Raw genomic sequence first — 6,083 nt, 5'->3', positions numbered from 1 at the left:
TTAGAGTCTTGTCATTTTGTCCTGTGATTAAAAATAAGGAAAACTTGATGCCCATGGGACAGGATGTCTTGAACAGAATCACAGATTAATAGAGATCTGAAGTAGCCAGTGGAGAGTCTACCTGCCTACTCAGATCATATTCAGCTACAGAAAATTTTTCAACTGTGTTTTGAATACCTCCAAGGATGGAGATTCTACAACCACTCTGGAAAACCCATTCCAGTGCTTCAGCACCCTCACAGGAATTATATTTTCTTTTCCTTGAACAGAATTCCCCAAACTTCATTTTGTGGCTATTATCTCTTATGCTGTCACTAAGTATCCCTGAGATGAGTTTCATTTTCTTTACTCCATTTGTGAGGTATTCATAGACGTTTATAAGATCTTTCTGAGCCTTTTTTTCTTCAGACTGATCAGTCCCAGCTCTCTCAGCTTGCCCTCACATGACAATTCTTACAGTTCATCACAGGGCATTTGCTACAGTATGTCCATGACTCTCTTGTAGCCAGAATTGGGCACAGCAGTATAGATGTGTCCCATCATTCCTAAGTAGACAAGAAGGAACATTTCACATGCTTACGACACACTTCCTCATACAGTCTGAGATGGCGTTGGTCTTCTTTGCCACAAGGTCACATTGATGGCTCATAGTCACTATGTTGCCAACAGCAAGCGTAGGTCCTTCTCCACAAGGATGCTTTTTATCTGGTTTCCACACAGCATGTCCTGGTGCCTGGTTTTTTTTCTTCCCAGATGTGGGACTTTGCTCTTCTCTATATTGCATTTCACATGCTCCAGTTCTCCTGTTTCTCAAGGTCCCTCTGAATGGAAGCACAAGTATCTGGTGTATCAACTCCTCCTATTAGTTCTGTATCGTTTACAAAATTGCTGAGGAAAAACTGAGTAAAATTCATAACCCGGCCTGTGTAGGGCATCTGCTGTCAGCTGGAAAAAATAAAGGAAGGTGAATTCAAAACAAATCACATTTGGTTGCACAGCTTGTAAAAGGTGAATGATCTTTTTTTCCTTGTCTTACTGTAAGGCTTGTAAATCAAAACTGAAGACTTAATATGGCAATATGAAGGAGGAAAAAATGCTTAATGTACAGGTATAGCTGTTCAAAGAACCTGCCTGTTATTGACACTACCTGGTAATAAGAGTAGAAATAGTGTTAAAGCACTAATCATTGTGAGAAGAATGATAATTATGTAGGTACACAAGTTAGATCCCATTTGATGGAAAACATTCAAGATGCAGAACAAGAATTCATCTCTATTCTCTGATCCAGTAGAAGGTCTGAAATTTTCTCTCTATAAAGGTATAGAGTTGGGACCAGAGGTAAATAATTGCTATCAGAAGATGAAGAACAGGTTATCTCAAACCACAGAATCTTAAACTCAATTGTGCTAGAATATCTGTCCCAGAATTTATTTCTTCACAGACTGCCTTTATATGGGGAAATGGGGATATATGTTGTCCAGCAAGAGGAAGCATCATCTTTTACATTTGTTTTAAATTGTTTAACTAAAGTAATTAACTAAAGTAATTGGAAAATATTATCCACCATATGTTACTTCATTTCAGTGAATTATAAAATGTACAGAAGCAGAGGCAGAGAAATGATTAATGATGACCCTTGTTTCAATAAACATAGATACTGGCATAATTAAACACTATAATATAAATATTGTCTGGGCTAAGGTTCCTTACATCATTAATGCCAATGGAGGAGTAGGATGTTATTAATGTCTCAGAGGGGGAATTAGATATATATTTTTTGATAGTAGAGGCAATCTCAAAATAACATTGTACTTATATATAAAACTAGCTGTTTATCTAAGAACTATGTTATATCCTTGGCCTTAACTTTGCACTGAATTTTAATGATTATTTACTAGGTAGGCTGAATGTCATCTCTAAGCACATGGAAGAAAAGCTCATTAGAAACAACACGGATTCACCAAGGGGGAATCATGCTGGACCAATCTGGGAGCCTTCTATGATGTCATGACTGGCTGAGTAGATGAGGGGAGGTCAGTGAATGTTGTGTACCTTGATTTTAGCAAGGCATTTGACATTGTCTTCCTGTCATGATTTTATGATTTTTGGTTGTCAGTATTCATCAGTGCACTGGGGGTTAAAGTGTTAATGCTCTGGATATCTGTCCCAGAAGAGAAGAAGAACTACATACCCCAGGGGGCTTTGCATTCAGAGAGGAGATAAAGCACCTTCCAAAGTTAGGAGACCAGGCTCTCTTCCCTTCTGCTCTTCCTGACCACATGTCTTGCCTCAGCATTAGAGTAAGGACCTCAATTTTTGGACTCACTCTCTCATTTAATTCAATTTATTAGCTTCAATTCTAATTGTAATGTATTATATAGTATTATAGTGTTATCTTGTATTCTGATATCTTATTAGAAATTTAGGTTGTTTTTTTTTTTTTCCTCAGGTCATTGCCACTGTTTTGTTTCAGGTCCATCTCTCTACCCTTTTCCTTTTTTTCCTTTTTCCTTTCTGGGGCATGGATCCCTGTGTTCCCCTGCCCAACTAGTCATGGAATCGGGCCGAACCAGCCTGTAAACCATTGACACTCCCATAACATCTTCACAGGTAAGCTTGGAAGCGTAGGATAGGGGCCTTCTTCCCTTCCCTTCCCTTCCCTTCCCTTCCCTTCCCTTCCCTTCCCTTCCCTTCCCTTCCCTTCCCTTCCCTTCCCTTCCCTTCCCTTCCCTTCCCTTCCCTTCCCTTCCCTTCCCTTCCCTTCCCTTCCCTTCCCTTCCCTTCCCTTCCCTTCCCTTCCCTTCGTTTCCCTTCGTTTCCTTTCGTTTCCTTTCGTTTCCATTCCCTTGTAGCTGCAAACTTCTACTGACATGTAATATTTGACTCTGAAAGCGATAAAGCAATAGGTGAATAATTTCTTTGGTGATTGGCTTAAGAGAAAAAAAAAAAAAAAAAAAAAAAAAGATCACAGTCAAGATTAATTCTTTGTTTCCAGGGATCATTTTTCCCAGTGGTACAAGTCATATTTTTACGAGCTTTATTTCTTTCCCAAAAGAGTAGAAGGGGTCAGCAGAAACCAGCAGCTAGTGTTAAATTGCATTTCAAAACCTTACGTTTCTTTGCTAAAGATTCATCATTTTTGTGAAAACTTTTCTTCCCTCTAGCAACATTATATATCACTCCACTAATGCTGTAGCAAACTGCCAAAGGTTCTGAACAAACATGGCATTAAGGGTGTTGTATATTCACACATTTTACTGTGGGGGAAATCGATGCTGACAACTCTTCTTTCAGAGGCTAGAAATTCCTCTGAAATATCTTTCAGTATAAGTCTCCAAAGATCACGAAGTTCTATCTTTGGTAGTTTTGGGAGAGTGACACATATTCAGTGTAAGGGACAATCTCAGCAATGTAAGGGACAGACCCAGGAGATATCCTGAGGCATGTCTCAGTCACCCCTGCAAGAGCACTGAGCAATACCCAAGAAACGTTCAATCAGAAAAGGAGACATTGTGTCACGTTCAGCTGCTGTCTGGTCTCTCAACCAGTCATGAAGCTGGAGCCAACTACAATTTCAAATAGGGGCTAGAGTGGGACTCTTTCTTCCCTTAATGCTTTAATACTCTAAATAGAGGCTGGGGTGGGGGGAGTAACACTCTCTTTCTGCTGCTGCCCTTCTTTACCATATGGAGCACTCCCATAGGCAGCTCCATCACTGGATCCAGGGCTGATGATCTATCTACTCCCTTCTATTTTTCATTCTCTTTTTCCTTCAAGTTTTTAAGCAATGCAAGGCTTACTTGAATTTCCTCCCGCTCAATTGTATGTAGTATAGATTTATTCATATTTCAGGCAAATAATAAAGATTGTGAAAGTAACTGAACTAGAAAAGACCTCTTTTTTACTATTTTGTGGTTATAGGGTGTTGCAAAGCTCCTCATATATGGAAACCTCTTGTAATATTGTGTGTTCATATTACTTGAAGCACTTTTTTTAAGATGAAAAAAAATGTTTCTCTATAAATATATGCTAAGGCTCTTAAGTGCAATTTTAACAAATATCACAGAATTACAGAATGAGAGAATGGTTAAAGGTGGAAGAGAGATCTGGAGGACATGTGATCCAACCCCTGCTCAAGCAGGGATGCCCAGAGCAGGATTCCCAGACATCCAAGAAAGGAGACTCTATAGCTTTTCTGGGTAATCTCATGTGCCATCATCCACACAGCAAAGATGTGTCTCCTGATTTTTACATAGAACTTCTTGTATTCCAGTTTGTGACCAGAACAGGCCCAAATCTAACAGACTCTCCTCAGAGGAAAGGTACTCTGGATCCTTGATCATCTCTGTGGCTCTCTGTTGGACTCTTTTCAAAATATCTTTCTGGTGTTGGAGGGACTAGAATTGGACACGGTTTCAGCTGTGGCTTCACCAGTGCTGAGGAAAGTGGAAGGATCACATTTCTTGATCTGCTAACAATACTCTGCCTATATCATCAGTCTTGTACCTGCAAGGGCATATTGCTGACAGTACAAATATATGCTGTCAAGAAAGGCACAGAGAGGCACACAAAGGAAGAGTTGTGCATGGAACATGTATATCCTGTTATTTGTTACAGAGAAATAATAACAGAACAGACATGCAACTGCAGTAGAGAGGAATGAATGGTTATGGCTGAAGACACTGTGAATTAATTTCTGTTTTGGATTTTTATTTTTTTCCCCTGAAGTTACTTATCAGTATAATGTTACATTGGTTTGGCTGAAGAAGTCTGACATAAAGATTTGTGTAACTAACTGATGGCACAGTCCCTTTGAAAAGATGTTCTTGGTCTCTTTCTGGAGGAAGCTTGCATTCCAGTGAATTAATACATATGTTTGGTGGGGTATATATATGATTTACTGAGGTCTAATATACTTCTGCATGTTTGCCCAGGTTCATTCCTTCAGTGCATTATATGAGAAGGACTTCATTTTAGTTGCTGATTAAAATGCTAAAGATGATTATAGAAACCTACAAAGTAATATATAAATATATGTGGTTTCTACTTAAAATCAGTGGTAAAGAAGGAAAAATAATGATTCATGTTAATAAAGGTTTTTATATATCTTCTTACAGGTTTTTTAAGCAAACTGAATAACTACAATATTTCCCAATAGCTTTTTTTAATGATATATAATAAAAATAGAAAATATGACTACAAACAAAAGAGGCACCAGTACGAAACAGTATGTGAATCATTTCCCATAAATTTTTTCATTAAATTTAAAAACAGAAAGGAGAAAAAATATTTTTTCACCTTGTCAATATTTTGTGACTTTTTTTTTTTTCTGACAGTTCAAATCTGCTTTTAGCAATGTAATATGTTTACTACAATTAGATAAATAAGTCCAACAGTGTTCATGCAACCAGCTGCTCAGTCATTGCTATTTTATTCTGGAAGGAATTAATACTGCTTAGATATTGTCAAACAGACCTCAAATCTCTTTGAAGCTAACTTAAGTACTTGATGCAATGCATGAACACCAGGCAGTTCACATAGCTCCCAGAGGAGTAATAAAGAGGCAACATTTCACAAATTTCACAAATTTCTTCTCCCATTTAGATGCCTTCTTGGTATTTGTGCATGAATTTGCCTTTACTGAGCAAACGTTTGATTATCAGAGGAGGAATTAAGGTATGTCCAATTAGAGGCATTTTTTAGATACATTCCTCGAGTTTGAAGTCCTTTGAACAATATTTAGAGAACATTAACAGTCTAAATTTCAGGCTATGCTAATTTCCTTGGAAATACATGTATGATATTTTGTTAGTATTTTAAGATCATTATTCTTGACCAATTGTGTGTTCGATATGTGAACAAACACAAGCATTATGAATAAAGTGACTTTTTTTCCCAGTATTCCAAACTCAGTTATATTTCTGAAGATCTTATTGAAATATACATGTTTCTGCTCTTGCAGAGAAAGAGTTTAGGTTCCCCTGTGGTATCTCATTTCTGCAAGAATCCATGTAACTGAGTAGGGCTCCAGTTATTTTAAAGGACAATTACACAAAGACCCATTCAGTCTTTTGATGAATTTA

The 6,083-nt window shown here is 37.7% G+C and overlaps 1 long non-coding RNA gene across 1 annotated transcript; it reads left to right on the top strand.

The window, feature by feature from the left end:
- The first annotated feature begins 1,638 nt into the window (after nucleotides 1–1,638).
- LOC149919209 (uncharacterized) lies at nucleotides 1,639–2,633 on the top strand. The gene is made up of 3 exons (XR_016464849.1): nucleotides 1,639–2,033; nucleotides 2,117–2,300; nucleotides 2,450–2,633. It is a non-coding gene; the product is annotated as an uncharacterized LOC149919209 (long non-coding RNA).
- The last annotated feature ends 3,450 nt before the right edge of the window (nucleotides 2,634–6,083 follow it).

Source organism: Phasianus colchicus, chromosome 2 (assembly GCF_987193195.1).
Source record: "Phasianus colchicus chromosome 2, bPhaCol1.hap1.1, whole genome shotgun sequence".
In the NCBI taxonomy this organism is placed as follows: Eukaryota; Metazoa; Chordata; class Aves; order Galliformes; family Phasianidae; genus Phasianus; species Phasianus colchicus.
The sequence above is the reverse complement of the archived record's forward strand: the minus strand, read 5'-3'. Positions and strand labels throughout refer to the sequence as shown.